The sequence below is a fragment of the Microtus oregoni genome, unplaced genomic scaffold, assembly GCF_018167655.1.
Source record: "Microtus oregoni isolate MIOR12 unplaced genomic scaffold, Mior012 000010F_ref0000083, whole genome shotgun sequence".
In the NCBI taxonomy this organism is placed as follows: Eukaryota; Metazoa; Chordata; class Mammalia; order Rodentia; family Cricetidae; genus Microtus; species Microtus oregoni.
Window position 1 is genome coordinate 45,600,306 of NW_024543069.1, and position 15,438 is coordinate 45,615,743.

Below are 15,438 nucleotides of genomic sequence, written 5' to 3' on the forward strand. Positions count from 1 at the left end.
GAGATAGATCTTTGGGGCTGGGGACAGGGCATGCTTATCTTTATTTATATTTTAGGTGAAATTTAGAGGTGATCATCTTTATTGCAACAAGCGAAAAAAAGCAGCCTTTTTCTGTAGGTATATAGAAGGCTGAGAGACATATTAGACATGCATATATATGGCTGAAAAACATATAGACATGCAAGATATAAATAAAATAGCAGTTAACATTTTGACAACTCTATGAATTTATAAATCTAAATAAATACTGGCAGGCAAAGATGAACAAATCTCAGACTTAGATAGATTATTTGGCCCAGCCCATTGTGTGTATATGTGTGTAACTGTGTATATGTGAATGTGGTATGTATGGTATATGCACTCATGTCTGTGATTGCTTCTCTCAGTGCACTGCAGAGGCCAGAGGAGGGTACTGAGTGCCTGGCTTGTTCTCTCCACCTTATTCCTTTCAGACAGGGTTTTTCCCTAAACCTGGAGCTAGGCCAGCATCCAGGAAGCCCCAGTGATCCTTTTGTCCCATACACCACGGCACTCGTGTTAGGGGTGTGCGTGCGTACGTGGGAGTGTGTGGGGATGTGCGTGCATACGTGTGAGTGTGTGCAGGTGTGTGTATGTCCATGCCTGGCGCTTGAATTCAGATTCGCATCCTCACGCTTGCACGCAGGCAGGGTGTCCTCTAAACCAGTGGTTCTCTCCTTTCCTCATGCTGGGTCCCTGAGTGCAGATCCTCATGTTGTGCTGATTCCCCAGCCATAAAATTATTTTCATTGCTACTTCCTAACTATAATTTTGCTCCTGTTATCAATCGTAATGTGAATATCTGTTTTCCAATGATCTTAGGTGACCCCTGTGAAAGGGTTGCCCCCAAACAAGGGGCTGAGACCCACAGGTTGGGAACTATTGCGCTGTCTTCTCTCTAGTCCATTTCCTTATGTCCATAAACCAGTGACTGTGGCTGTGATGACATTTGTGACGGAAAGGCAGAAGTTCTGTGTGTCTGCATGTCTGAAGATGGGCACCTGGAAGAAGAGGGCAGGCTGGGAGGTGGAGTTTCCCTGTAGGCCCTTCACAATTGAGAAGCTGTCATGTCTCAAGAGCGCAGTGCTGAGACAGCCTGTGAGGGTGGTGTGAATCCTTTTCATGTTCTCCTTAGCATCTTCTGCATTGTTGCTGAGTCCTGCAATCATTGCACGTGGACAGTTATTAATGAAAACGCAAACAGATGGCGTGTGAAAGAGACTCCGAGTTGAGAGTCTTTTACACAGCTCCTAAGTGGAGGTGCTGCGTCTGGGCTGTGAAATACTCTTTCCTCTGAGGCATGGGGCTTCCTGTGCTGCTCAGACGTGTTTGAGTGTTCCAGGGCACAGCTGTCTTCCCAGCTCATTTGCCCATGTTTTGTGGATTTTAGGTTCATACCACATGTTAAAATAACTCAGTCAAATCAGGCTACAGTTGCTGTTTAGAATTGGTTTTCCTATTTTAAACTATTTTATGTCCTGATTGACACATTATTTGATTATGATTGTGAAATATTGTGTCAAATTAAATATAAGAAGGGATATTTTATTAACAATACTTGATTTCAACCAAAGAAGAGAATTATTCTCTCACTCTCTGTCTCTCTCTGTCTCTCTCTCTCTCACACACATACACACACACAAGTATAGATTATTCAAAGGAAGATTTTTCACCCAAATGTGAAAAGGGAATGTTCATGTTGTCTAGATTTGCCAGAAGTGATGTAGGTACTTAGAACAGAAGTAAGTAAAGTAAATTCAAGCAAAAGATCATAGGCAAAGATGGAAGAGGAGGGTTGATTGGATGAAGCGGTGTTGAAGTTAGTGCAGAACGCAGCGCAGCTGCAGATTCACTTTGTCGACACACAACTTCCTCTGTGTGCAGTTATCTTGCGGTGCATGTGCCCATGTGTGCTCTCTGCTCTATGTCAGCATCAGCGCCCTGTGGAAGAACTGCCGCTGTGTTGGCGTCTCCACGGAATACTCATGGGCATTCCTGGGTCTTTGGGCATTTCATGTTTTACGCCCTATGAGAGAAAGAGGGTGGAATGAATGTTTGGGGAGCTTGTGGCCTGGCTGGTGTTTAGAAAGCAGTTGTTTGTTAAGATGGTGGTGAGCTCACATTTGCTTTGGACCCAAAGAACCCAGCGTTTCACAAGGAATAGAGGCAGAATGAGATCGGGCTGTTCTCTCCATGACCCTTCCCTCATTATGTTAGCTTTGGCCTCCAGAATCGCTTGGTCCTTCACTCCACATGGCACAACCAGGAAATAAAAATCATAGGGCCTGCAAGAAGGCTCAGCGGGTATCTCGCCCCTTACCTAGTTAGCGGTCAGTGTTTCTTGTTCTGTAGCTTTGATGGGCCTGGAACTCAATACATAGACCAGGCTGGCTTCGTACTTCAAGTGATCACCCGCCCTTGCCTGCCCTCTGCTCAGTGGGCACTCCAAGTGATGGTCAGCACTTAGCTGGACAGACAGTGGCTTGGTGAACGCCATGGAGTTTGATCATGATTCAGAGTGGTGAGGGTAAGGAAGTAGGAACGTGTCGAGAGAGGTGAGAGGCATCTAAAAATTCATCGTTCAGTTAAAATGAAATGTATTCTGTGGAATGATGCATTAATGGTGGAAAAATCCTTTTGTGTTGCTAAGATAGGAGTGGCAGCTGACACTGTGACCTCTGGGGAAGACACAATGGTAAGAATTTCAAACAGAGGAGTCAGACACAGGCCTAGTTTCGGCATTTGACCATTGGAATAAATAAGAATCCCAAGACTCAGGTACGTTTCAGAGCAGATTCCGCTAGAGAGAGACAGACAGAGAGAGAAAGACTCCTGGCATGAACACCAAGGAGGAGGGTGTTATTCCTGACCTTCCTCCTTCATCAGTGACTTCTGCCCCCACAATACACCCCATTTTCTACTGCTTAGATTTCAGGTGTTTACTGGGGTGGTCCTCCTTGACATCTTTTTCTCTTCCTATATTTTTCAGTCACTGCTCAGATAGTGTACATGAGCTGGGAAAATGGCTCAGTGGCCAAGCAAGTGTGAGCACCTGTCCTCAAGTCCTCAGAACCTACTTAACTCTCGGGATCGTAACATGCACCTGGGAGGTAGAAACGGGGTACTCTCCAGGAGGGGATGGACGGCTAGCCTGAGATGCATCGAGAGAGTCTGTCTTAAACTGGAACCCACACGCGCACGCACAGACAGAGCACACACAAGCACACATGGAGGGGAGTGGTCTTTTTACCCCAAATTACCATATCAAGTGCTGGGGGAATGGCTCAGTGGATAAGGCTCTGAGCGCAGACACCATGTGAGAAAGCCAGGCAGGTGTGGCTGCCATGTTTAATCTCAGCATTGTAATGGTGGTGACAGTTTCCCAAGAGTGCTTGCTAGGCTAGCCAACCAGTGACCTCTGAGTTCAACTGGGAAACGCTTTCTTCAGTATATAAAATGGAGAGTGACTGAGGAAGACACCAACTTTGGGCTGCTTCTGCACGTGTGGCTGTGCATACACACATGTACCCCACACACATGTGAAAGAGGAGGAGGAGGCGATTAACTGCCCCCTCTGCATTGGTACTGTAGCTTTTCAGGGTGTTCCATGCATACCTCTGCCGCTGATGGAAATCCCGAGTGTTTGCTTGCCTTCTGCCTCCTGTAAATCTTGAACATGGCAAAGATACCAAGAAAACATGAAAAAGCATTCAAAGTGAGCTCAGGTCCCTGGAATTCACCCATTTGTTCTGCCAAGTAGAATCTGGAAAGTGAAAATAGTCTGAACAAGCCCGAAGAGCTTTTAGTCTTTCGGAGGACAGTGTGCATCCCTGGAGCAGAGCTAAAAGCTTTCTCCTCAGCGGGAAACAGCGGCTGGCACCACAATTTCCATCTCCGTCTTGCGTTGGTGGCCAGCTCCAGCCCCTCAGCCTGGGCAGCCTCGGGCAGACTGTGGTGAGGGCCCAGCTGACACAGGGCCTAGTCTTTGTGGGATGAAGAAGAAGACTGAGAGACAGACGGTAATGCTCAGATGTGAACTTCCTGACTGGGCCATTCTTCTGTGAGGTCCTAGAGGGACCAAACTCTATCCAAACTGTGAGGGATTCTGTAAGACCGCAGCATGCCCATCCCCCACCATTACTGGTATGCTAGCTTCGCTGCTATGAAGACAAACTTAAAAGCTCCACAAAGAGGAAACTGGCAGCCCAAACTCAGTAGCCAGTTGTGTGCTTGTCAAGTTGCCTTGTCCCTTTGCCTTAGCCTTCTCCCTGTATTTTGTTACAGTGTAAAATTTTAAAGATGCTAACCATGTGACATTTTTGTTCTTTTTTGAGTCAGGGTTTCACTATGTAGCCCTGGCTCTCCTGGAACTTGCTCTGTAGACCAGCAGGCAAGCTGGCCTCAGACTCACAGAGATCCTCCTGCCTCTGTCCCCCAAGTGCTTGGATAAAGGCATGTGCCACCACAGCCTGGCACAGTCTTAACAGGCAAGACACTGATGCTTTTCCATGTCAGTTTCTGGATCTTAACCCATTACGTCATGCTTAGAGCCTCTCAGATTTCAAACAGAGGTACAACATACAAGAACTCCTCTGCTTTTCCTCTGCAAGTTGGTGCTCATGGAAGTGTGAGGGCAGAGTTGGTGGAGTTTCCCCACACATAGCACCAAGCTCTGCAGACCTGGGTTATTTTCTTCGCTGTTTTACTTTCTTGGACACTGATCAGAGCAGCATTTAGATGATGGCAAAGCGCATGCCATCTCCCAGATCCCTTTAAACAGCATGTAGATGCAATGATATGGTGTCTTTCTGGTATATGTGCAGCTCTCAATTTGACTGAGACATTGCTTTTGCTGAAGTATATTCTGAGCGTAACTGGGGTAAAGGCCATCATCTCCAGCAGCGTGTTGTATTTAGAAGCAAAATCACTTAGAATTGGCGTTTCATGGATTGAGGTTTCCTTTCAGCCTGTCGCTGTCATGTGGGAGCCTTGCAGCCTTGGGCATGAAAGCTCTCATAGCTTCATCTTCTTCTGTGTATAGAATGGGGATGGGTAAGAGCAGAGGCTCAGGGGCCTGCCGTGAGCTCTCTGTGTGATTGCAGACACTCACCAAGGGGTTTGAGAATCTTCAGGATTATGGAAAAAAGACATTTTCCTGATATGAGAATTGCTTCTTGTCAGAGTACAGAGGAGCCAGGCCTCCTGCTGTTTGGGTCAGAGTGATAGGGCAGTGGAGGTCAGGGACAGGTGAGGAAGGTGCTTCAGAGGGCCAGACACCAGCTATCAGCACAAATGTCCTCTGTTCCTCTGTTTCCTGCACATTGGGGCTCTCTGTGGGCCCAAGGAGGGAGTTGAATTGACCATTGACCCTGTGTCTGAACTCACTCAGCCTGCTGTGCACTCTAGATTACTTTGTTGTTGGCTGGAAATGGTGGATGGAGTGATTACCTGGACATGACATAACCTGAGTGTATAGCATCTTCTGTTTCACTAACTTTCTCTGTGCAGTTGAGCAAACGGATATGGCGTCTGAGATGCTCTAGCTCAGTAAGCTAACCAGGTAGCTTAGATCTCAAAAAAGTGTGATTACCTAGCGTTGATGAAACTCTGGGTTTGAGCCCCGGCATAAGCTGAGTGTGAGGGTGTTTGCCTATAATCACAGCTCTCAGAGACAGAGGCAAAAAGGTTACTTTCCGAAGTGTGCTAAGTTGAGAGCCAATCTGAACTGCTGACACCCTATCCAAAACAAACAAATAAATGATTATTTAATAGAGTTTAAGAATAGTAGCATGTTCAGAATGTCAATTCAATGTGGTTTACACCATGTTTTAGAATTTTGATATATTTAAAACCTAGAATCAGAATTTTTCTAATTTTGGGTTTTAAGTTGAAAATTTAGATTTACAGAGGAAATGAACACATGTCCTTTGTCCCTGGGTTACTTTGCTCGGACGAGTTGGCATGATTCTCTTAAGTCCTCTGAAAACTGAAATCTCTCAGGTTACCTTTACACATAGTAGAAAGAATTTGTGTAGTTAGTTCTTCCATGAAATCTCACTCTTGCGTTGTGGATTTATCCAAATCCCCATGAGAGGGACATGGGGAAAGTGCGTGGAAGAACCGGATCTACCAATATCTTTTGAACAAGTCTTTCCTAAGTGCATTTACGGCCTACTTCATACGGTGAACTTCCACTCACCTCTTCCTGCTACTTGGAAAGACAAACAAGAAGGAACAGTGAGCATCTTAGAGTAAGAGGGTAGGGAAGCCACCATAGTTTTGGTTCACTGAGTTCCTCAAAACTATTTGAGTGCCTTGCCAAGCACATTTTAAAAGTCAATATGTAGTCCTTTGGGACAATCTCTTTTGGTGCAGTATTGCTCCGAAGAGTCTTATAGGGGATCAAGATCTCTTTCTTGGGAACTCTCTTGAGAAGATGATGATAAATGCAATGGGACTATCAGTGCCTGAGTTACTCAACTGCCAAGTTGTTTGTTTGTTTTAAGTAAATTGACAATATCATTACTACTTACTCCATGGGACAGTGACTCAAATTCTCAGAATGCCTTTGATTTCAAAATGATGTTTTCAGCTTAGAGAAGAATTACATGTATGTGAAGTGTTGTTGTTGTATTTTAACCTCTGGCTGTAGTGGTCTCGTGAATGAAAGCGAAACTGTCTCTTTTGAGTTAGGCAGTCCCTACCACATTAATATGTCCCCAAAGAAAGCTCTGTGGTCGACATTTCGACTTCCCAGTTGCCTGATTCTGTAAAGTACACATGCTTGTTTCCTGTATCACATTTTTCTATTTATTTATTTATTTATTTATTTATTTATTTATTTATTTATGATTTCTGTTTCTTCACCACCACCACCTCCCATTTCCCTCCCCCTCCCCCAAAAAAGTCCCCCTCCCTCGTCAGCCCAAAGAGCAATCAGGGTTCCCTGCCCTGTGGGAAGTCCAAGGACTACCCACCTCCATCCAGGTCTAGTAAGGTGAGCATCCAAACTGCCTAGGCTCCCACAAAGCCAGTACGTACAGTAGGATCAAAAACCCATTGCCATTGTTCTTGGGTTCTCAGTAGTCCTCATTGTCTGCTATGTTCAGCTAGTCCGGTTTTATCCCAGGCTTTTTCAGACCCAGGCTAGCTGGCCTTGGTGAGTTCCCGATAGAACATCCCCATTGTCTCAGTGTTTGGGTGCACCCCTCGCGGTCCTGAGTTCCTTGCTCGTGCTCTCTCTCCTTCTGCTCTGATTTGGACCTTGAGATTTCTGTCCGGTGCTCCAATGTGGGTCTCTGTCTCTGTCTCCTTTCCTCTCCTGATGAAGGTTAATATTCAGGAGGATGCCTATATGTTTTTCTTTGGGTTGGATGAAGGGGAAGGTGTAAGTCACAACAATCCCACACCAGTTTGGAATTATGATTAATAGAATGGTTATTTATTTAAAGGGAAAAAAACTTACAGATCACCGTCCCAGACAACAGCCCTCTGCCCAATCAGGAAGGGAGTCTAGTCGCTGGAAGCAGAGCAGGAAGTAAGAGAGAGGAGAGGGAAGTGGCCACTTTTTTAAAGGGAGAGAGACCACGCCCCAATGGGCTGGTATCTCAGCGGCTATTGGCTGAAGGAGCGGGAGGAGCTCCTGCAACACCTCCCTTTTTTGTTTGAGTAAGCGAGTTCTAAACCTACTACGAAATTATATACAATAAGTACAAATATCCTATTCTAACTAGCTTAGGTCTTGTATAATAAATAACTTGGCCAAGTCATGAGAGAAAAGTAACTACATTTGTATAGTCTTCAACCCCATCGAAGATCTGAGAAGGGAAATAATGTTACCTGGATAATTAGGAAGTTCAGTAAAACAACTTCCAAAACATGCAACAAGTCACAGAGATAACTGGCTACCTGGGCAATCACCCAAAGTCACATTTGCAGCGTTGAAGCAACCAACTTTGGCTAAGGCCTAACATAACTGACATGAAAATAGATCCATATCTATCACCATGCACAAAACTCAAGTCCAAATGGATTAAAGACCTCCTGTATCACATTTTAAATATCATGTTAGGCCATTTGGTGTGGTTCTGTGACCAGGCCGCTCCATGATTGGAATATAATGTTCTCCATACTCTGTCTGTACTTAGGATGACAGAAGTTTAGTTTTTCTCATCTGGATAATGTATAGGATACACACAGACGTTAGGGTTCTCTTTTCTCTTTTATATTTTTCTTTGTTCTTTGCATTTCTTCATTCTCTACAGCTAACTTATAAGACTTGATATATATGTTATCACTAATAACCTGTCTGGGTTTTATCTTTTTTATTTTTATTAAGTTGCTCATCCATTTACCAAGATATTTTCATTTTATGTTTTGGAGTACATCAGAAAGAATGAAATGAATATTAAGGATATTTTTAGTACTCATTTTGAAAAAAAATCACAGCTGTCAAGTTTTAGGAAAGAGAGGTTCAATTGTTCTTACATTAAAATCCATTCCATGCTCACGGGGTTCATCTGTGGACTAGGAAGGCATTCAGATAAGTCCATGGCCCTTCCTTAGGAGGTGGGTGACCCCCACTGACCCCCACCTATTTCCACACCCTTCCTGCTTATCCTTCTGTCCACTTGTGCAGTTGTTATTTTTTTAAATGTTTTTGAGCCAAGATCTTGCTGGCCTTGAGTACACAATCTTCTTGTCTCAACCTTCACTGGATCTGACCTCCTTTTACCCATTTTTCTCTTTAATAATCTCCTTGGTGGCAGGGTCAGCAGACAAGAAAAGAGAGTATGTTCAGTTGCTGATGCTAAGAGTTGCAGTAAAGATGGCTGTACCTAGGAAGGCTGAAACATTAATTACTCAGAATTTATTTCTAGGACTCATTTGTAATGTTGGATAGGTACAAGGATGTTACTATTTACTAGGTCAGTAATAATCAAATATTGAAAATTTGATCATATCCAGACCTCAAATATGACTGACGATTGGTATTCATCCAAACAATGTGCCTCTGTTCTGTCCCTCACCTGCTACTGTGCCAGAGTTAATTTTCATCTATTTTCAGTGTCAAAAAGTAATTGAAAGGCTTAGGGCGAAGAACGTTTGACATAAAGAACTAGGGTAATTGTTCACTAATGCTATAGCTTTTGCAACTAGCATAATTTTTTTTAATGTTCTATTTTGAGCCAGAAGTGGGGACAGTAACCTATTTAAGGCTGCACTGGATTTTATAGAAGTCAAAGAGTAAGGCTTGGCATGGCAGGATATGCCCGGAATCTCAGCATTTGGAATGTAAAACAGGAGGATCAGGAGCTCAAGACTGTCCTTGGCTGTATAGGAACTGTGGGCTCGCCTGGGCTACACGATACCTTGTCTCCAAAAGATACTGATGACTGAAATGGAAGGAGCCTGGTGTCCGAGACTTTCTACACAGTGACTGGAGTGCTCTGGGGAGGACGGCGCCACTCAGCGGTAGCCTCTCCGAAGGACTAATTGGAGTGACAGTTATGTTAATTATACTCTATGTAGATGCTGGTTTCATTCCTGGAAAATTGCTCTTATTCAAGAGAAATTTGGGTTATTAGAGGACTGAATGTTTTGTGGGAACACGTGCTTGTAATTTTTCCATTTTATTCAGTTTCCCGAGTCTCACGGGGCATTTTCAGACTTGAATCTATGAACACCACGTATATAATCTACTGCTAGGAGCATTCCCAGCCAAGCTCACTAGGAAGCATCCAGTCACAGGTGGATGCTCTCTCACAGCTCAGAACTCTTCTGATGTTCATGAGAAGGGGAAATGGAGCTGCGTCACTTCCTGCGCCTAGAAGACGGGATCCAACAGGAGTTAGGCTTCATCACTTCCTGCGCCTAGGAGACCGCATTGAGCAGGAGTTAGGCTTCATCACTTCCTGCGCCTAGGAGACCGCATTGAGCAGGAGTTAGGCTTCATCACTTCTGTACCTAGGAGACTGCATTGAGCAGGAGTTAGGCTTCATCACTTCTGTACCTAGGAGACCGCATTGAGCAGGAGTTAGGCTTCATCACTTCCTGTACCTAGGAGACTGCATTGAGCAGGAGTTAGGCTTCATCACTTCCTGTACCTAGGAGACTGCATTGAGCAGGAGTTAGGCTTCATCACTTCTGTACCTAGGAGACCACATTGAGCAGGAGTTAGGCTTCATCACTTCCTGTACCTAGGAGACTGCATTGAGCAGGAGTTAGGCTTCATCACTTCTGTACCTAGGAGACTGCATTGAGCAGGAGTTAGGCTTCATCACTTCCTGTACCTAGGAGACTGAATTGAGCAGGAGTTAGGCTTCATCACTCCCTGTACCTAGGAGACCACATTGAGCAGGAGTTAGGCTTCATCACTTCCTGTACCTAGGAGACTGCATTGAGCAGGAGTTAACTGGTGTTACCCTTTATCTGGAGTAATTCTGAATAGGCCTGTTTGCTGTTACCAGGCACTCAAAATTAAAAGCAGATCTGAGTTCTGTCTTGGTGTGAAAATGGCGTCTAGAAAGGCTGTCACAGTCCTGGCAGATCTGATCTCTGTCACTCTTCCGGGGCCCAGTTCTCGCTGCTGCCTCTTGTCACACTGTACTGACTGCACCCACAGATTTTAATACCATAGATCAAAAACTGGGAGTGCCATTAGTTTCCTGTGTCCAACAAAGCTGGTAGTGAAAAGCAACAGGAAGTCATCATTATTTCTTTGTGTAGAGGCTTGGGGGTAGTTTCAGAGGCCAGAGGTTGTAGAGGTTTGTCATGAGGCTGGTTAGCTAGCTTGTGGGGCCAGGCTCCCTCGAGAGTCTCACTAGAAGAAACCATACCTTTTCTAGCCATCAGTGAATGCCAGCATCCCTTGGCTAGTGGTCATATCCCTCGCATCTCCTGGTCTCTAGCTCTTCCTTCATGTAGCGTTCTCTCCCGATCCTGCATGTGTTCAGTCTATCTCTGCTTCCTCTTGCATGGGATGTCATTTAGGGCCCACCTAGAAAACCCAGGGATGTTTTCTCATCTCAGAATCCTCCATCACATCACCCGAAGATTGGACCATATCAGATAACTCATCCATTCTGAGGGTTAGTTTCTGGGATCTTTTCAGAGACTGTTTCAACCCACCCCAGGTTACTTCCAGCATATCTGTTCTAAAAGCTGGGCAGAACTGGCTCTTGACGACATGTCCTGTTTAGGTCTGATTGATAAATTTAGTCTTCTCAGCATAGCTGTAGGATTTAAGGTCTAATGCCTGGCAGCACACAGGTCTCTGTAGTAACACAGGGCGGGAGCCATTGACAGGGCTGTCTCCTTTCTAAGGGAGGCAGTGCCCTTACAGAAGGCCACATCTAGGGTGTTTATGCAGTGAGTCCTCAGATTGAATGCAGGGATGACTTCCCTCCTGTATTTATCATCAGCTTTTATTGTTGTGGCAGACAACGTGAGAGAAGCTATGGCAAACAGAGGGAGGTTGGTTTAGCCGTGTCCGTCTCTGGTCAGCTGGCTCCGTTGCTCTCAGGCCCAGGGACGGACTCATATGGAAGGACATGGTCTGGGAAAGCCGCTCACCGCGTGTCGACCAGAAAGCTTGGTAGAGAATGCGGTAGCAGATGTAATAAATGCCATTTCTTGAGAAATGACAAATCTGTTCAGTTTGTTAGGTACATGTCCTTTGAAAGAAAAAAAAAACAGTTTAGTTCTTACCTAGCATAAGGCTCGTGAAAGTTACTTTTTTAAAAAGGAAAATTTAGTAGATGTAATATTCCTTCAAAGTTTATTTCCATTTAAGAAGACTCACAGCGGCCAAGCTTGTGGACATGATCGATGGTCCCAGTATCTTCTCCTTGAGAGCTGCCATCTATACAGATCTATTTGGTCTGCTCTTGAAAAAGAGTTATTGGCTCCTGAAGTTGTAAGTGTGTCATCTGGGCAATACATTCAAGTCTAAGTGTCTTGTGGTTTTAATAATTGTCGCTTGTTCCAATGAACTTTGGTTTTATGGCTTTTTCAGTTTCTACTTTTGGGCAGACATTTTGCCTAACTAAGTTATAGACTACATAAGATAATATTTGATACCTGTTATTCCCTTTGCTTGCAGAATTCTATTATTTTGTCAAATTAGGTGGGATAGGTATGTGTATAAATGCACGGTTCTATATCCATGTGTATGGACATGCATGTAAACACACATACATACGCATCATTTCCCGGCAGGCATCTGCATCATCAAATGGATGATAGAGTTAGTCGGTGCTCCCCTCTCCTTTGAGTTTGCAGAGCTATACAATGCTCTAAAACAGGAAGTTGAGGAGAGTGGTGGAGCTCAGACACAGAGCCCAGGTTGTGCAAATCTAGACGAAACAGGTTTTGACCGGACTCAGCTGGATCATGCAATTAGCAGGCATGGTCATGACCAACAATGTCAGGACAGCAGATATGTAAGCGTGGCTCTCTGCAGATAGGGGAAGGAGAAGGCTTCTAGAAGTAACGAGAGCTGCACCCTGCTGTCTGTCTCAGGTCAGCCCATTTGGTTGTGTGCTCCCTGCTCAGAATGCTGCAGGGATCTCAGTGAAGGGCGAGGAGGATGCGGGGCATCAGACAATATGGCCTCTCTGGGCAGCTTTTCTAGGCTAACTTCTGAGGAATCTAGAGCGCCGGCTACATGGCTTTGCCCTGACTGCCTTGCGAGCTGGTAGTTTAGTTACTGACGTGTTCTTTCCAGAGGAGCATCGATCACAGCAGATAGGATGCCCTGCCAGTTACTTTTGGAACCAATTTAGATGAGAAAAATAAAGGCCTTTGGACAGAGCTGTCTGAGTGTGTCTGGTTAAGTCATCTTACTGTTTGAGGGCAGCTTTGGAGACTGGAATATATTTTCCATTTACTAAAATTTGCCTTTTTTGTGGGCCACATTTATGGAAATATGTTGAAATCCTAAATGTAGACAGTATGGCTTACTGCTTTTGGTATTGCTTGCTGTCTAGAGTGATGTTCCACTCTGATGTTTCGCTGACGGCAGCAATGGAAGCAGGATGGTTTGAGACAGTGGTGGTGGGAGCTGATCCGGAGTCTCGGCTCTGTCCCTTCTTAGCTCCATTGGACTGTGGAACAGGCACTCTGTCCCAGAACCTTTCTTCGGATGTGCGCTTTTGTAATTCCTGCTATGTGTTAGTGTCATATATGAAACAAGTAACAAGTTTCTGGATATCCAAAACATGCTTCATGAAGTGTGACTTTTCCTAACTTTCTACCATCTTTCCGTGCATGTGCGTGTGTGCACGTGTATCTGTGTGTCTGTGTATGTCTGTATATATGTCTGTGTGTGCATGCACATGCGTACATGTATGAACACGTCTCTAGAGCTTCCATGTCTGAAATGGAATTCTTGTTTTCTCAGTCCCTCTACTGCCAGTCATTCTACACATGGCAGCCAGAGAGCTCCTGTTAATCCATCTCCATATTTTCCTTTCAAACTTAGCCATAGAGTGCAGGTCCTTCCCAGCATGGGCTGTGCCTGCCTCCACCACACACCTCCCTTTCAGTTCTGTCACGCTCCTACCCTTCCTGCCCTGGACTTCTCTTTTCTTGAGAGTTCTGCTGTTTGGACAATGGTGTTTTTTTTACCTTCCTCTCTTAGACCAAATGATTCAGGGTCAAAGGAGCCATGTTGGCTGACTCCAGCCACTAGCTACCTTTGTATCCATTGGTGAATCTGCATGTTGTTTGTTATCCCTCATGAGAGCTCACCCTTTGGATATATCCAGAACAGACCGAGTCGGCAGAGGTTCAAGTGCAAAGCTTACTCAAGGGTACGTCCAAACATTTTTTATAGATACCATACATAAATTGCTGAGTTTGCTTTTTATTTACATTTTTGTTTTCCATTTTATAAGGCTGTTGTTAAAATACAGAATTCCATTGTAGCTGGAGAGAATCATGAGATAGTTTATTAATCCTCACACCAGGGCTGGATGGCATTAGAAACAGCTGAGATGAAATGCTTTTCTTGAAAAATTGAATGCCAGGTAAAAATTCCCTGTTAAGCTTGACCCATCCTCACTGATGGGGCCTCCTGCACTAAGCCATGCGTTCTCTTCTGCTAAATAACCGTGACGAATTCTCATCACCATTCCTTCATGTGCTCTAGGGAAGAATTCTCATCACCATTCCTTCATGTGCTCTAGGGAAGAATGAGCCTCCTTTGGTGGTTGTGCTACGTCTGCTTGCCCAGTGTTATTTCTACTAGCATTTTTTTCTGTTTATTTTGGGGTTTTTTTTTTCTTTCTTTTTTTCACGACAGGGTTTTTCTTTGGAGCCTGTCCTAGAACTAGCTCTTGTAGACCAGGCTGGCCTCGAACTCACAGAAATCCACCTGCCTCTGCCTCTGAAGTGTTGGGATTAAAGGCATACGCCACCACCACTCAGCTGTATCGTTTGCTTTTCTCCACACTTAGAATCTGAATTTTGTGTCCCCCCCCCCCTCTTTTCTCCTAATCCTTGTGATGTGTCATGCCGTTCAGAGAATCCAGACTTTCAGGAGCATGTTTGTGACTACATTTCACAAGCACCTTGGAGCCATCAATTCAGCGTGTCTTTGGGAGTGTTTTCTGTCACAGCTGTCATTGGAGTCCATTAACACTCGTGTGAAGAATAAATGCATTTTAAATGCTGTGTTAACTTTATTAGTCAGCACCATCCAGACTCAGATGGATTTGTATCTTCTTGATTCTGTTGGAGAATGAGGTAAAAACTCTCCTTCCTCTGTGGAACCTCACTTGCTGGGCACTTGGTTCTAACACTTGAGTCTCTGCCTCCATGTCCACGTGGCTGTGCTGGCAGGGGCAGCACCATCTGGTCACTATGTTCTTACGAGAGTGTTCACAATGTAAACACAATAAAAACTGAGAACCATCACCTGCCAGATGTTGGGAAGAGTGTGAGATGCAGAATTACTTGTGGTTGCAAACAGATCCTATCAGGTTAGTGTGTGCGCTGGCATTTTCAAAGCCATCTCTCTGATAACAGCGTCTAGGAAGAGGACGCTTGAGAGCTGTAGCCTGGGATAGAAACATGCTTCTCATACACGTCTGTGCAGAAACAGGGCCCGCAGGTCATGTCTGTGCATTGTCACCTGGGTCCAGGTCAGTGCGGGATTGACAGAGATTTGTAATTCTGGCTTTAGAAAAACTATCCTAGCAGTATAGATTGAAAGCACAAGAGCTTAAAACTGGATGTAAACAAGTAAATACAAATGGGTGTGGCTAAGCTCACACGTCAGAAACAAGAACATCATGGGGCCATGGTGGACGCGTACTTCAGCACACGGGAGTAATAAACAGCACCCTGGAGCTGCCGCAGCCTTCAGACTTAGTATTCTCTAGCAGATGAGTTTGGAGTGGGGCTGTGATGGCCGCC

General features: G+C 44.8%; 1 protein-coding gene across 4 annotated transcripts in view; it reads left to right on the forward strand.

Annotated features, from left to right (window-relative positions):
• The window catches only part of Fndc3b (fibronectin type III domain containing 3B), a 288,258-nt gene that overhangs the window by 177,758 nt on the left and 95,062 nt on the right, over nt 1–15,438 (forward strand). The gene's annotated exons all lie outside the window — the stretch shown is intronic.